Below are 16831 nucleotides of genomic sequence, written 5' to 3'. Positions count from 1 at the left end.
AAAATTCTGAAAGAAATGGGAATACCAGATCACCTGACCTGCCTCTTGAGAAACCTGTATGCAGGTCAGGAAGCAACAGTTTGAACTGGACATGGAACAACAGACTGGTTCCAAATAGGAGAAGGAGTACGTCAAGGCTGTATACTGTCACCCTGCTTATTTAACTTATATGCGGAGTACATCATGAGAAATGCTGGGCTGGAAGAAGCACAAGCTGGAATCAAGATTGCCAGGAGAAATATCAATAACCTCAGGTATGCAGATGACACCATCCTTATGGCAGAGAGTGAAGAGGAACTAAAGAGCCTCTTGATGAAAGTGAAAGAGGAGAGTGAAAAAGTTGACTTAAAGCTCAACATTCAGAAAACTAAGATCATGGCATCCAGTCCCATCACTTCATGGCAAATAGATGGGGAAGCAGTAGAAACCATGGCTGACTTTTTATTTTTCTGGTCTCCAAAATCACTGCAGATGGTGATTGCAGCCATGAAATTAAAAGACACTTACTCCCTTGAGGGAAAGTTATAACCAACCTAGAGAGCACATTAAAAAGCAGAGACATTACTTTGCCAAAAAAGGTCCATCTAGTCAAGGCTATGGTTTTTCCAGTGGTCATGTATGGATGTGAGAGTTGGACTATAAAGCAAGCTGAGCACCACAGAATTGATGCTTTTGAACTGCGTTGTTGGAGAAGACTCTTGAGAGTCCCTTGGACTGCAAGGAGAGCCAACCAGTCCATCCTGAAGGAGATCAGTCCTGCGTGTTCACTGGAAGGACTGATGTTGAAGCTGAAACTCCAATACTTTGGCCACCTGATGTGATAAGAACTGACTCATTTGATTGAAGGCAGGAGGAGAAAGGGACGACAAAGGATGAGATGGCTGGATGGCATCACCAACTCAATGGACATGGGTTTGGGTGGACTCCGGGAGTTGGTGATGGGCAGGAAGGCCTGACATGCTACAGTTCATGGGGTCGCAAAGAGTCGGACATGTCTGAGTGACTGAACTGAACTGAATGAAGGAAAACAGAAGCTGAGCTGGTGCTGGTGACAGGGACTGTTCCACAGCCACAGTGAGAGCCGATAATCAGGGCTTCCTGGGGCTGAGGACGGGTGGAATGGGGAGACGGAGGTCAGAGGTTGTAGGTCACAGTGGACCATGTCTGGGTAGGATGCTGGGGAGAGAGCAGGTACTTAGCAGGCAGATGTGAAAGAGGGAGCTTTCCAGACAACAGGAGAGAGTTGGGTGGCAATCTAATGTCAAGGGCCTTTTATGCCATGGGAGATACTTTGATATTTAGCCTATAGGTGAGGAGGGGACAGGGGACTGAATAGTTTTAAATCTTGAGAAGATATAATTAATTTTGTCATAATTAAAGCTGGGCTGCAGAGACACCTTTGTGAAAGCTTTGCAAAAGATGGAGAGGGTAAAGAATTGAGATCTATAGGATGGATAAGAAATTTTGATATCAATCTATGTAAGAAATAAAGTAAGAATAAATGTCATTATAGAAAATAGTATTTTCCCCAGCCTTCTTTGTAACTGGGGCCTAAGCATGTGACCTGGACTCAATCAATCTACTATCTGCCCCTCCCCAGACTTTGAATTGAGAACTAATGACCCATGTAAGCAGGAGCAGTTGAGAATCAATTTATTCTGTCATTCATTAAAAAAACATATTTGAACATTTACTCTATGACAGGCACTTTTCAAGATACTATACGTATAGCAGAGAACAAGGCAGACAAAAATCCCTGCCTCCATAGAGCTCACATTCTATAGGGGGAAAAATAAGCAAGTAATTGAGTGGACTGTATAGTTTGTCAAATGCTGTTAACTGATATTAGAAAAAAAAGAGAAAGCAAATATCATGGAATAGAACATGGTGAAAGAGGGAAAGATATGGAAGGTATATTTTTTTAAGTTAAATTTATTTATTTTTAAATGAAACAAAGATGAGTATTTTTATGATAAAAGTTCACAAAGGAGATAGACATCATAAACCATTAAACATCTAAAAACAAAGAAGCAAAGATACAGAAAGCAAAAACCAGAAGAAATAGAAGGGGAAAGAAAAACCTATATAATCGTGGTGAGACATATTAACCTTTCTCTGAGAATATTTTATCAAGTGCAGAAAAATAAGAATAGGATGTCATTAATAATTTAATAATTAAATATAATAGATTTCTATGTATATTAATCTGAAAGGCATAATTTTTAAACAGTATTACTGTTGAAGACCTCTCTAAAAGGGTGACATTTGAGCAAAGACGTAAAGCAGGTAAGAAACCAGCCAGGTGGATATCCGGAGGAAGAATGTTCCAAGCAGAGAAGACATTAGGTGGCGATTATAGCAATGGCATCTAGGGGCCCCAGCAGCTTTGGTGCCAGTAGCCCTCTCCTGCCCCATGGCAGCAACCACAGCGGCGGCACGGTGTCCTCACCGGATGGTTCTGCGATGGAATATGAGCTCTGATTCCAGCTTACTGCCTCATCTCCCTTTTTACCTGCCTGTTTCTGAACTTGGTTCTCCAGCCTTCCTAGTGACTCTCTGCATGCTCTGAAATCCTTTCAACAAATTCCTATTCTTTTGTTAGCCCAGGAGTGGATAACTAAGAACTCTAGCCACTATAAACAGTGAGTTTCTTGTCCCCGGGGAACTTATGTCTCTGAAGTTAAGAGGGGATCTCTGTCCATTCTCTTACCCGCAGCTCTTGTTCAAGGTGGCATATGAGATTTTTAACTTCTATGATGTGCTACCAGTTGCCTCGCCCAGAAGAAGCAGCGTTGCATGTACCTTTCGAAGAACAAGTGGATAGAATCACAGACTTGAGATAAAAATGAGAGTACAAAAGGCTTCCTTTGGAAAGGATCCTTTTGTGTTAGAAAAAGGAAGGACAAAAGAGACCCAGTGAAGACACCTGGGTAAAATGTCATAGCTCCTGAGTTGAGATAATGGAACAAAAATCAAACCACCCTAACGATGAGACAGAAAAGGGCACTGTCAGGGATGAGGTATCTGTATCCCTTAGGGAATGTATATTTTCTCAGTTCTGCATTGCATTATTTTTTCACATTTCAACTGCAGTGAAACTGGTACACTTTCTTAACAACAGTCACATTCTGAACTTCCAGGAACTATGAACAAAACTACAAACCCAGCATCTGGGTGTCCTTGGACCAGCCATGTCACCGTAGACTTCTCATATGCCAGACTGTAATCATTGCCAGTTGTTATTCCAGATGTCCAGTGCTATGATTTTTTATTATAGTTATTGATGTGCTCTTGTCTGACCAGGAAGGAACTAAGAGGCTTCTTCCTGAGGTTGAAGTGTGCTGGTACCATCTCTCTGTCTCCTGGCTATTGTCAGCTTTCTCCATCTCAGTCGCCAGTAGGAGAGAATGCAATTAATGACATCTGTTTACTGTCTGTATTTGTTTCCTGCATTACAGGCAGCTACAAGGCTTGAGAGAACACAGCATCCAGCATTTATGTCACTTACATCTAAGGTTGGTGTGTGTTGGCTGATAGTGCCTGGGCCTGGCTGGGGTGGCCCCAGAGATGACCCTGACCCATATGCCTCTCAGCCTCCTTCTGGACCACAGAAGGCTCACCTGGGCATGTTGTTCTTCCAGAACTTGGAGAGTAAGCCACACTGTGCAAGTGCTTATCACACCATAGGTTACATCCCACCCTCTAACATTCAGGTGGAAAAAACTGCGATATGGGCTTCTCAACATCAAGGTGCAGAGAAGCATCCTCCGCCCACGGAGTTGGGGAGTGAAGGAAGGTAACCTCCACCTTCTCTCTAAGCATCGTCTGGTCACCAGGGCATTGCCAGGTTCTGGTGTTCACCTAGCTCCAACCTACTGATCTGCCCCAACCCTGGCTTCTGGTTTCAATTCCAGTTGCTAAAGCAGTATTTGTTTATTTAGTATCCCTGAGGGACAGAGAGCCTGGCTCACATTTTCTGAGTTCTTAATGTGTGTCAGTTATCTCTGTCCATGGAGAAGGAAATGGCAGCCCACTCCAGTATTCTTGCGTGGAGAATCCCTCAGACAGAGGAGCCAGATGGGCTACAGTCCACAGGGTTGCAAGAGTCAGACACGACTTAGCACCTAAACCACCAGCTCTGCCTGGGTGAGTTAAGTAGTTATCCTCAGTTTTAGTAAAGAAACTGGTACTCAGTGGGTCTGTGTCAGTGAGGCACTTTTTTAGTTTTCTTAAGAGCATACAAAGATGAAGAAGTAGACTAGTCCCCTCACCCTACAAAGTGAGCTTACTATTCTCTGAAATTATTTTCAACCTTAAGTAAAAGTCCTGATTTCATATATTCTTAGCCATCCAAGCTTTGGTTGCTAGAATTCTCTCTCTAATTCATTACCCACCAAATTCCAGATATGACTATTTAAAAGATTGGAAAACAGCTGATACGTAGTAGAGTGACTGTCATAATGACTTAATTACTGTGTGTGTGTGTGTGTGTTTGCACACGCACCCAGTCACTCAGTTGTGTCCAATTCTTTGTGACCCCATGAACTGTAGCTTGCCAGTCTCCTCTGTTCATGGAATTTTCCAGTCAAGAATACTGGAATGAGTTGCCATTTCCTCCTCCAGGGGATCTTCCCAACCCAGGAACTGAACCTGCATCTCCTGCATTGGCAGGCAGATTCTTTACTCCGAGCCACCTGGGAAGCCCCTTAATTACCATATTTATCCCTGGAAGAAACTAAGACACTTCTTAGGACAAAGGATAAAGTGTGCTACTTTCTGTTTCCTGGCTATCATCAATGTTCTCCATCTAGGAAGCCAATATGAGAGAGTAGAATTGATGGCATCTATCTACTGCCGATATTAGTTTGTTGCATATCAAATAACCACAAAGTCTCAGCGGCTCAGAACAATAAGCATTTATGCTTATGTGTTGGGGTTAGACATTGAATCCAGACCAACCTAACTGTGAATGTTGGCTGGCCTCAATTTTCTCACTAGAGAAATAAAGATAGTAGCACCTGTCATGCAGTGTTTGTGTGATTAGCTGGTATACACTCAGTGAAAGTGTTAGGCGCTCAGTTGTATCCAACTCTGTGCGACCCCATGGACTGTAGCTCGCCAGGCTCCTCTGCCCATGGAATTCTCCAGGCAAGAATACTGGAGTGGATTGCCATTTCCTTCTCTGGGGATCTTTGTGACCCAAGGATCTCACCTGGGTCTCCTGCACTGCAGGGAGATTCTTTACCATCTGAGCCACCAGGGAAGCCTAACAGAGTCTGGCACCCAAAGTGAATAAGTCTCCCTCTTTCTTTATTGCTCAAGGAGATTTGACCACCAGCAGCTACATCTGATACCCTTAAGCACCAGATTTTAGACCCACCCTGTGTCAGACTTTTCAAGACAAAAGAAATAATGCAACAGTTTAACTCATGATGCTTTGTGGAGCCTCCCTTTGCAAGAAACTTCTACATATACATGTGACAGCCATACAGTGAAGGCTTGACTTGTGTGCAAGGGTTAGAAAGGAGGGCGTGTACCGGGGAAAACGGAACAGAGCTAATATGTTACTGTCTGTGATTTGACCTGCTCTCTGCCTGACTAGCTGCATATTCATGTCAATTTCCTCCCGGTTACCTAGGACAAGAAATGAAGAGGAAAGATCTTTTAATCATTTTTTTATTCTAATTGAAACATTTTCCTTGCAAGTGGAGAGAGAACAGGTGCCTAACGAGCCCACATGATGATTCACAAGGTAGTAGATATCGCCACAGATATAATTAAACTGAAAGATCAATGAAAATTTCCTTTTTGGACTCATGCCAGGTCTATGCAGACTGGGATCCAGCTAGCTGTATTTATGCACAGTGATATTCAGAAGTGTGTACTCACACAGGTGTGCCCCGTAATATCGTATCATGATAAATTAAACAGCCACAGACTCACACATTGAGGATAACTTATTTAGGAAAACACGGCTATTTCTGTGTACAGTTAATGATCCTGGACTGCAAGCATCATCTGTCAGGAAGGCAGACAATTGCTGCATCTTATCAGGTCTCACTTCCCCTTTTCCTTTATTATGCTTTTCATTTTTGGTCTAAAAAATACAACCACATAAGTAAGCACTGGCCCAGAGGCTCAAGATCTGAAAGAAAAGGAGGAAGGGGAAAGAAATGTAGGGAAGGAAGGAGGCAGAAAGGGAATCATCAAGGGAAAGAAACATTGCCAATGTGTGGCCTCTCCTTCAGAGTTCCAGGAAATTGGATTGCATTTATACCAAGATGTGTAGCCTGTCTGGCTCTTAAGGACCCTTAGACTCAGTGGGCCTGTAAATAAGCCTTTGCACATCTTGCAAGTCCAAGGTTCTTCTGATAAAGGGAACAAGGGAAGAATTTAGGGGAGTGGGTTGATCTTTGAGATCGGCACTGATGCAAATTTCGCAGGCCTGATAGGTTTTTCACAGCCTTCTTTTTTTTTTTTTTTTTTTGAAATTTCCTTGCAGAAATGAAAAAACAACCTGAGAATTCTGTTCAGTTGTTTTGTAGCAGCATTGTAATTGAAAAAAAAAAAAATCACTCCTTGAGTTAGATACTCTTTTCGTTAGCTCAGGCTGCTATAACAATATGTCATAGATGGGTGGCTTAAATAACAGACTTTTATTTCTCACAATCTGGAAGCTAGCAAGTCTGAGATCACAGTCCTAGCAGTTTTGATGTCCCATGAGAAGTATCTTCTGGCTTGCAGATAGCCATCTTCTTGCGGCATCCTCACATGACAGAAAGAGGCAATTTGATGTCTCTTCCTCTTCTTAAAAGGGCACTAACCCCATCATGGTGAGCTCCATCCTTAAGACCCATGAACTCAACCAAACCTTATTACCTCCCAAAGGCCCTGCCTCCAGATACTATCACATTTGAGATTAGAACTTCAACATGTAAGTTTTGAGGGTACACAGTTCATAACAGATACCGAACCAAACACTTCAGTGGCCCTTTCTACACAATAGAGGTGAATCTGACCCCTAAAGCTTACAGGAAGATTGGTGTCTTACATGTACTTATTTCATTTAAAAGGAGACAATGGAAAATCTAGTGCCAATATTGTCCACTTGTATTTTACAAAAGAAAAGAATGTAGGAAAGTTGCTATAAATTCTAGTGTTGGAAAGATCCTTAAAGATAAGTCTAGACCAACATATCTGTTCTCATTAGGATAGATTAATTGCACTAACAAAATTCCAGTGTCTTTTTTTTTTTTCTTTTTTTCTTTTATTTTTTTAATTTTTTTTTTATTATTATTTTTTAAAATTTTTATTTTTCAGTGGGTTTTGTCATACATTGATATGAATCAGCCATAGAGTTACACGAATTCCCCATCCCGGTCTCCCATCCCACCTCCCTCTCCACCCGATTCCTCTGGATCTTCCCAGCCCAACAGGCCCGAGCACTTGACTCATGCCTCCCACCTGGGCTGGTGGTCTGTTTCACCATAGATAATATACATGCTGTTCTTTCGAAACATCCCACCCTCCCCTTCTCCCACAGAGTTCAAAAGTCTGTTCTGTACTTCTGCGTCTCTTCTTCTGCCCTGCATATAGGGCCATCGTTACCATCTTTCTAAATTCCGTATATATCTGTTAGTATACTGTAATGTTCTTTATCTTTCTGGCTCACCTCACTCTGTATAATGGGCTCCAGTTTCATCCACCTCTTTAGAACTGATTCAAATGAATTCTTTTTAATGGCTGAGTAATATTCCATGGTGTATATGTACCACAGCTTCCTTATCCACTCGTCTGCTGATGGGCATCTAGGTTGCTTCCATGTCCTGGCTATTATAAACAGTGCTGCGATGAACATTGGGGTTCATGTGTCTCTTTCAGATCTGGTTTCCTTGGTGTGTATGCCCAGAAGTGGTATTGCTGGGTCATATGGCAGTTCTATTTCCAGTTTTTTAAGAAATCTCCACACTGTTCTCCATAGCGGCTGTACTAGTTTGCATTCCCACCAACAGTGTGTAAGAGGGTTCCCTTTTCTCCACACCCTCTCCAGCATTTATTGCTTGTAGACTTTTGGATAGCAGCCATCCTGACTGGCGTGTAATGGTACCTCATTGTGGTTTTGATTTACATTTCTCTGATAATGAGTGATGTGGAGCATCTTTTCATGTGTTTGTTAGCCATCTGTATGTCTTCTTTGGAGAAATGTCTGTTTAGTTCTTTGGCCCATTTTTTGATTGGGTCATTTATTTTTCTGGAATTGAGCTTCAGGAGTTGCTTGTATATTTTTGAGATTAATCCTTTGTCTGTTTCTTCATTTGCTATTATTTTCTCCCAATCTGAGGGCTGTCTTTTCACCTTACTTATAGTTTCCTTTGTAGTGCAAAAGCTTTTAAGTTTCATTAGGTCCCATTTGTTTATTTTTGCTTTTATTGAGCTAATCAATGAATATAGTAAAGTTGCAGGATATAAAATTAACACACAGAAATCCCTTGCATTCCTATATACTAACAATGAAAAAACAGAAAGAGAAATTAAGGAAACAATACCATTCACCATTGCAACAAAAAGAATAAAATACTTAGGAGTATATCTACCTAAAGAAACAAAAGACCTATACACAGAAAACTAGAAAACACTGATGAAAGAAATCAAAGAGGACACAAATAGATGGAGAAACATACCGTGTTCATGGATTGGAAGAATCAATATTGTCAAAATGGCTATTCTACCCAAAGCAATCTATAGATTCAATGCAATCCCTATCAAGCTACCAACGGTATTTTTCACAGAACTAGAACAAATAATTTCACAATTTGTATGGAAATACAAAAAACCTCGAATAGCCAAAGTAATCTTGAGAAAGAAGAATGGAACTGGAGGAATCAACCTGCCTGACTTCAGACTCTACTACAAAGCCACAGTCATCAAGAGAGTATGGTACTGGCACAAAGACAGAAATATAGATCAATGGAACAGAATAGAAAGCCCAGAGATAAATCCACGAACCTATGGACACCTTATCTTTGACAAAGGAGGCAAGGATATACAATGGAAAAAAGACAATCTCTTTAACAAGTGGTGCTGGGAAAACTGGTCAACCACTTGTAAAAGAATGAAACTAGAACACTTTCTAACACCATACACAAAAATAAACTCAAAATGGATTAAAGATCTAAATGTAAGACCAGAAACTATAAAACTCCCAGAGGAGAACATAGGCAAAACACTCTCTGACATAAATCACAGCAAGATCTTCTATGACCCACCTCCCAGAATATTGGAAATAAAAATTCCAGTGTCTTAACAGAATGAGGATTTGTTCTCATTCAGGAAAAGTCTGATCAGATGTGCCCAGTTGGCAAATCTCCTTAAAGGTGAACTTAAGGATCCAGGCTGTTTCCAGTGGGAGACTTCACCATCTCAGAGCCTTTAGAATCCTTTGTATAAGGTGGGAGATCACACATAGGGCACTTGATGCTCATGGCTAAAAGGTGCACATTCCATTGATCAGAACTCAGTCACATGGTGTTATCTAGATGCAAGGGGTGGGTGTGGGAGGCTGGTGCTGTAATCTTCCTGTGAAAGCGCACCAGAGCCTTATTTCTGCCGTACTCACTGTTTTCCAGGTAAAGAAAGTAGGTTTAGTGTCTGATGTGTTTAGAATGAATCAGTGACAGAGGTGGGGTTAGAACTCCTATCTCTTCACTCCATCTTCTTTATTTCCCATCACCTCTTAGCTCTTTGAAGAAGTACAGCAGGACTTAGGGTTTCTGAAGGATAATCCCTAGCCACAAAGAAGGCCCCTCTCCTTAGAATCCAAATCAATACCTTTTGTATATTTACCAGAGAATACACATAGAATTTAAAATTAATTGACTTAATTTGGTTTTATTTTTCATATTATTTCTTAAATGGCTCTTTGACTTCTGAAAAAGATCACACTCACCAAAAATGAGAGCAGTAGGATACTGTGTTTGATCTTATATAATAGCTAATAGTGTAGGGCATGTGATCATTGCTTAATAAATATTTGTTGCTAATCATGGTCATTGTTGTTCAGTTACTGTTGTGTTCGACTCTTTGCAACCCCATGAACAATAGCCTGCTAGGCTTCCCTGTCATTCATTATCTCCCAGAGTTTGCTCGAACATCTGTCCATTGAGTCAGTGATGCTGTACAACCATCTCATTTCTGTCACCCCTTTTTTTCTTGTCCTCAATCTTTCCCAGAATCAGGATTTTTTCCAATGAGTTGGTTCTTCACAACAGGTGGCCAAAGTATTGGAGCTTCAGCATCAGGCTTTCCAATGAATATGGAGGACTTTAGGATTAACTGGTTTGATTTCCTTGCAGTCCAAGGGACTCTCAAGAGTCTTCTCTAGCACCACGTTTCAAAAGCATCAGTTCTTTGGTGTTCAGCCTTCTGTATAGTTCAACTCTCACATCCATGCATGACAATTGGAAGAACCATAGCTTTGACTGTACAGACCTTTGTCAGCAAAGTAGTGTCTCTGCTTTTAAATATGCTGTCTAGGTTTGTCATAGTTTTTCTCCCAAGGAGCAAGTGTCTTTTAATTTTGTCACTACAGTCACCATCCTCAGTGATTTTGGAACCCAAGAACTTAAAATCTGTCCATGTTTCCACTTTTTCCCCATCTATTTGCCATGAAGCGATGGGACCAGATGCCATGATCCTCATGTGATCTGGTTTTGTAAATGTTAGGTTGTAAACCAGCTTATTCACTCTCTTTTTTCATCTTCATCAGGAGGCTCTTTAGTTCCTCTTCATTTTTTGCCATTAGGGTGGTATTATCTGCATATTTGAGGTTGTTGATATCTCCTGGCAATTTTGATTCCAGCTTGTGATTTGTCAAGACCAGCATTTCTCCTGATGTACACTGTATATAAGTTAAACAAGCAGGGTGACAATATACAGCCTTGATGTACATTTTTCCCATTTTGGAACCAGTCTGTTGTTCCATGTCCAGTTCTAACTGTTGTTTCTTGACCTGCATACAGATTTCTCAGGAGGCAGGTAAGTTGGTCTGGTAATCCCATCTCCTTAATAATTTTCCACAGTTTGTTATGATCCACACAGTCACAGACTTTAGCATAGTCAATGAAGCAGAAGTAGATGTTTTTGTGGAATTCTCTTGATTTTTCTATGATACAACAAATGTTGGCAATTTTATCTCTGGTTCCTCTGTCTTTTTCTAAATCCACATTGTACATCTGGAAATTCTCAATTCATGCACTGCTGAAGCCTAGCTTGAAGGATTTTGAGCCATTACCTTACTAGCATGTCAATAGGTAATCTCAACATTTTTTGTCATAGTCTTTCTTTGGGATTGGAATAAAAACTGACCTTTTCCAGTCCTGTGGTCACTGCTGAGTTTTACCAATTTGCTGGCATTTTGAGTGCAACACTTTCACAGCATCATCTTTTAGGATTTAGCTGGAATTCCATCACCTCCACTAGCTTTGTTTGTAGTAACGCTTCCTAAGGCTCACTTGACTTTACACTGCAGGATATATAGCTCTAGGTGAGTGACCACACCATTATGGTTAATGAGCTCATGAAGATCATTTTGTATAGTTCTGTGTGTTCTTGCCACCGCTTTTTAATATCTTCTACTTCTGTTAGGTCCTTGTCATTTCTGTCCTTTATTGAGCCCATCTTTGCATGAAATGTCCCCTTGGTATCTCTAATTTTCTTAAAGAGATCTCGTCTTTCCCATTCTATTGTTTTCCTCTATTTCTTTGTGTTGTTCACTTAAAAGGGCTTTCTCATCTTTCTTTGCTATTCTCTGGAACTCTGCATTCAGTTGGATGTATCTTTCTCCTTTGCCTTTCACGGCTCTTCTTTGTTCAGCTATTTGTAAGGCCACCTCAGACAACTATTTGCCTTATTGGATTTCTTTTTCTTGGGAATGGTTTTGATCACCACTAGGTTTGTACAGTGTTACAAACCTACATCCATAGTTCTTCAGGCACTCTGTCTACCAGACCTAAAACCTTGGATTTATTCATCACCTCCACTATATAATCATAGGGGATTTTATTTAGCTCATAACTGAATGGCCTAGTGGTTTTCCCTACTGTCTTCAATTTAAGTCTGAATATTGCAATAAGGAGCTCATGATCTGAGCCACATTCAGCTCCAGGTCTTGTTTTTGCTGACTATGTAGAGCTTCTTCATCTTTGGCTGCAAAGAATATAATCAATCTGATTTCAGTATTGACCATTTGGTGATGTCCATGTGTAGAATTGTATCTTGTGTTGTTGGAAGAGAGTGTTTGCTATGACCAGCGTGGTCTCTTGACAAAACTCTGTTAGCCTTTGCCCTGCTTCATTTTGTACTCCAAGGTGAAACTTACCTGTTACTCCAAGTATCTTTTGACTTTCTACTTTTGCATTCTAATCCCCTATGATGAAAAGGACATCTTTTTTTGGGTGGGGGGCAGCAGTTAGTTCTAAAAGATCTTGTAGGTCTTCATAGAACCATTCAACCTCGGCTTCTTCAGCATTCATGGTTCTGGCATAGACTTGGATTACTGTGATGTTGAATAGTTTGCCTTGGAAATGAACTGAGATCATTCTGTCATTTTTGAGATTGCATCCAAGTACAGCATTTCAGGCTCTTTTGTTGACTATGAGGGCTACTCCATTTCTTCTAAGGGTTCCTTGCCCACAGTAGTAGATATAATGGTCACCTGAATTATATTCACCCCTTACTGCCCATTTTAGTTCACTGATTCTTGAAATGTTAATGGTCACTCTTGGTATCTCTTGCTTGACCACATCCAATTTATCTTGATTCATGGACTTAGCATTCCAGGTACCTATGCAATATTGTTTTTTACAGCTGCGGACTTTACTTTCACCACCAGACACATCCACAGCTGAGCGATGTTTTTGCATTAGCCCAGGCTCATCATTCTTTCTGGATCTGTTTCTCTGTTCCTTCCCCAGTAGCATATTGGACAACTACTCACCTGGGTGGCTCATCTTCCAGTATCATTATGTTTTTGCCTTTTCATTTTATTCACAGGGTTCTCAAGGCAAAAATACTGAAATGGTTTGCCATTCCCTTCTTCAGTGGACTACATTTTGTCAGACCCTGACTAGTAGGGTCATGCCCTTCAGCTGCTCTATGTAGCCAGATGACTTGCTGGGTGCCCTGGTTATCCCACTGCTGGCCCTTGTTGAATGTGTCATATGGAGTCTTAAAAAGGCATCTATGGAAAAAACAGTAAGGGAAAGACCAATAACTTTCTGATAAATGGGTAGGGAATTATTACATGAAATCATCAAATACTTAAGAGGACCTAACACATATCAAGCATAGTTCTGAGAGCTCGGAATATGGCAGAGAAAGAAACAGTTTTTGCACAAAATCTTACAGTTCAAAAACTTACAGCTTGAATTCAAAACTTACAGCTTGAACTCATTTCTCCAATGACTGACTGTGGGATACAGGGCATGTTTACTGCTCCTAGTTTACCTTCTTTTGTTACCTGTGAAAGAGTGATAGCAGCTGTTATTCAATACCTCTCTGGGCTATTAAGCAAATGGTAATAGAGCTAGTGGAGATCTAAAATGATCGAAAATAAAGGACCGAGTGATAAATTTTTAAGGGAGACAGGTTAATGAGCCATGGATGTGGAGAGTAGCTCGATTGGTTCCAGTAGGGCATTATTAGTTCTTTCTTCAGAAGGGCTCATCTTCAGATTGCTACTTCTGGAATTGATATGGCAATGATGGAAAATGCAGAGCAGCACCAAAGAAAGGGTTTAAGACAGCCCTATACATATGAAATGAGTTCATCAAGATTTATGTCATTACAATAAACCTCTAACAGAATTTATGATGATGAGATCATTATGAAGAAGTCCAAAAAATGCAGTTAACTGGCCACTATGACCTCATCTCTCCCTGTCCCCTCAACTCTCAACAAATGTCCCCACCTTTAGACATGCCTTTTTTTTTCCTTTGCAAAGAAATACATTAATTTATTTGTGTGTAGGAAGTCTCAAGATTCTCCAACTTTTTCATTCAAGGAATGAAGAACACTCAACTGCCTACTTCCTCAATAAAGGTAGTCCCAAGCTACACAAAAGTGATCATTAACTTGATTCCTTTTATTCCTTTTAAGAATTATCATGTCAAAGACTTCCTCACTAAAACTTCTAACCCATTCTCCTTATAAGCACCAGGATGCCCTGGTACCTCTCTTGTCTTGACTTATCCAGTGTATGTTTTATCCAGTTTGAGACAGTCAGCTCCTTAAGAGCAGCAACTGTCTTACTGGGCTCTGATCTCGCATACCTTCCCCAGAGACCACCTCGTGGTACTTGCTCAGTAAATGTTTTGGAATGAGTGGCTGCAGTTTTCCAGGTTGAGGATGACACAGTGTCCTGGCTCATGTACTTCTTTGTGTCCAGCACCACTTTGAAGAAGTGAAGGTCATTCTCCTGATAGGACTCAGGACACTTTTTCTCTACGAGGCCAAATAGTGACTATTTTAGGTTTGTAGGTCGTCCAGTCTTTGAGAAAAGTGCTGTAGTAGCACAAATTAGGCTCAGATAATACATAAAAAAAATCTTTTTTTAATATATATTCCTCCCCCCCAAAAAATCTTTCTTTATGGATACTGAAGTTTGAATTTCATGTAATTTTCATATTTTAAACAATGTTGCTCTTCTTTTGATTTTTTAAATCATTTAAAAATTTACTATCCTTGGCTCATAGGACATACAAAATCAGGTGGTGGGTCGTGTGATCTGGGGTCACAGTTGGCGGACTGCCACACTAGATTGTGGGGTTGCTGGTGCTGGTTTTGGTGGTGGGATTTACTAACGAGATGAAGAGGTTTTTGGAACCTTCAAATCCATTTCTTTAACCAATTCACTAGTGTGCTTTAGTTGGTCCAGTTCCTAAGAGGGGAGTTACTGTCTTATCCGCTGCTGTCTTCAAGGACACTTTAATGAATTAAGATGATAGAATTCTTGGGCAAGATAACACCTCCTTAGGACTGGAGAGTTATGATGAAAATATTAAAATGGAAGAATAAAGTATAATTCATGATTTATGGTGAATCATTTTAGATACTTCTAAGAATCAATAACCCATATCATCATTCTCATTTATCCCGTGACATTCATTCATTTCACAAAGCAAGAATTACTGATAATATGAAATATATGCCAGACCATATGTATGGGTCAAGTGGAATATGCATCCAGAATTCTGGTACTACTGTGAGACATGCAAGGGAAACAAATACATTTGTGTTTATACTTTAAAAATTCATATTTATATTTTTAATATATTGTTGATGTTTACTGTAAATCACTTTGATAATTTTGCTGCACAAAAATATACACAGCAAAATACAGTCAGCAATTTGATGTAAGCAAATATAAGTAACAATAATATTTTAAAAATCAATTAGAACCCAGCAATTTAAGGAATTTGACCCCTAGGTTTCCACATACCTGTTGGTTGAATATGAGAGAACCAGACTCTGTCATGTAGCTGCTGCTATTTCAGAGAGAATGAATGCAAGAAGGTTGACTTAACAAGTAAAATGCATATACTAGTTTTTATGTAAACTTACTTCTGTTCACTAATTTGAGTGGCTAAAAGCATAGACATTGGAGTCAGTTCTGGGTTCAGATCCTTGGCTTTATCACCCATTAACTATGTGACCTCAAGCTAGTTACTTAACCTCTCTGAGCTTCAGTTTCTTCACCGAGAAAATGGAAGCGTTAATGATGACTGTGGGTTCAAGAACAAATTGCAGTTCTTACACGTTGATAGCAAGGATTCACTAAATAGGTATTCTTACTAATACATTTGTCATTAGAAAAAGAACAGAATTTTTTGTTTAGCGAGTTATCAAATTTTGTAGAGGTATAATGTAATTTCAAATATAAGGCAGTGTTGAGATTCTGAGAGGTACTTTCCCTTGCCTGGGCTTGGAAGGTGGTAGCAATGTGCATGTCTCTCTGTTTTGCTTGAACACCAATACCATCAGAGTTTGGTTTTCTTCTTGGCTGTTTTCTTGATGCACTGTGGGCAATGGGGATGTTCCCTGAAATTTTCACTGTATTTGTGCAACTTCCCTTTACCTAATGTTTTGGAATTCCATCTTAATTGTGTTTTCCTTTTTCTTGTATCATCTGATTTCCTTTCTGCTTAGTTTTTGAGTTCACTAGAGTTTATCAGAATCTTACTTATCCAAAGCCTCTGATTTCAAATTCGTTTTCATCGCGATGTTGTTGATCTACTTAAATAAGCCAGTGGATGGACAGTTTCAAACCCTTGTCCCATAGACAGTATCAAGATACACAGAACTTAGGCTACCTAAAGGCTGTATCAGAGAGATGGGAAGACTCGTTCATAGCCTGGTACGATCTCCAGGCTACAGAGTGTGACGGAAAGAGTGTAGATCAGAAACCAGACTGCTTGGCTTTGTTGTCCTCTCAGCCAGCCCAGAGCATGGGCATCCTCAGCTCTCTCTCAATTCAGTAGTACTGGTCAACAAAACGATACTTATCTAGGATAGTAGACTAGGATACTTATCTCACATAGTTTAGTGTAAATAATGTAAAAGATACAATAATTATTTAATAAACAAAATCACTATACTGCTACGGGGTTATTATAATTATTATTCACCCCATGTGTGTATGTGTCACAAGGATTCCATTTAGGGAACAATTTGCGGTGGTAAAAGTCAAGTCCCACCTCTGACACTAACCATGTGTGTAACTGAGGACAAATCACTCATTTATTTAAGCACTAATTTCTGTATCTGCAAAATAAAT

Source organism: Muntiacus reevesi, chromosome 17 (genome assembly GCF_963930625.1).
Source record: "Muntiacus reevesi chromosome 17, mMunRee1.1, whole genome shotgun sequence".
NCBI lineage: Eukaryota > Metazoa > Chordata > Mammalia > Artiodactyla > Cervidae > Muntiacus > Muntiacus reevesi.
This window is presented reverse-complemented; position numbering follows the sequence as displayed.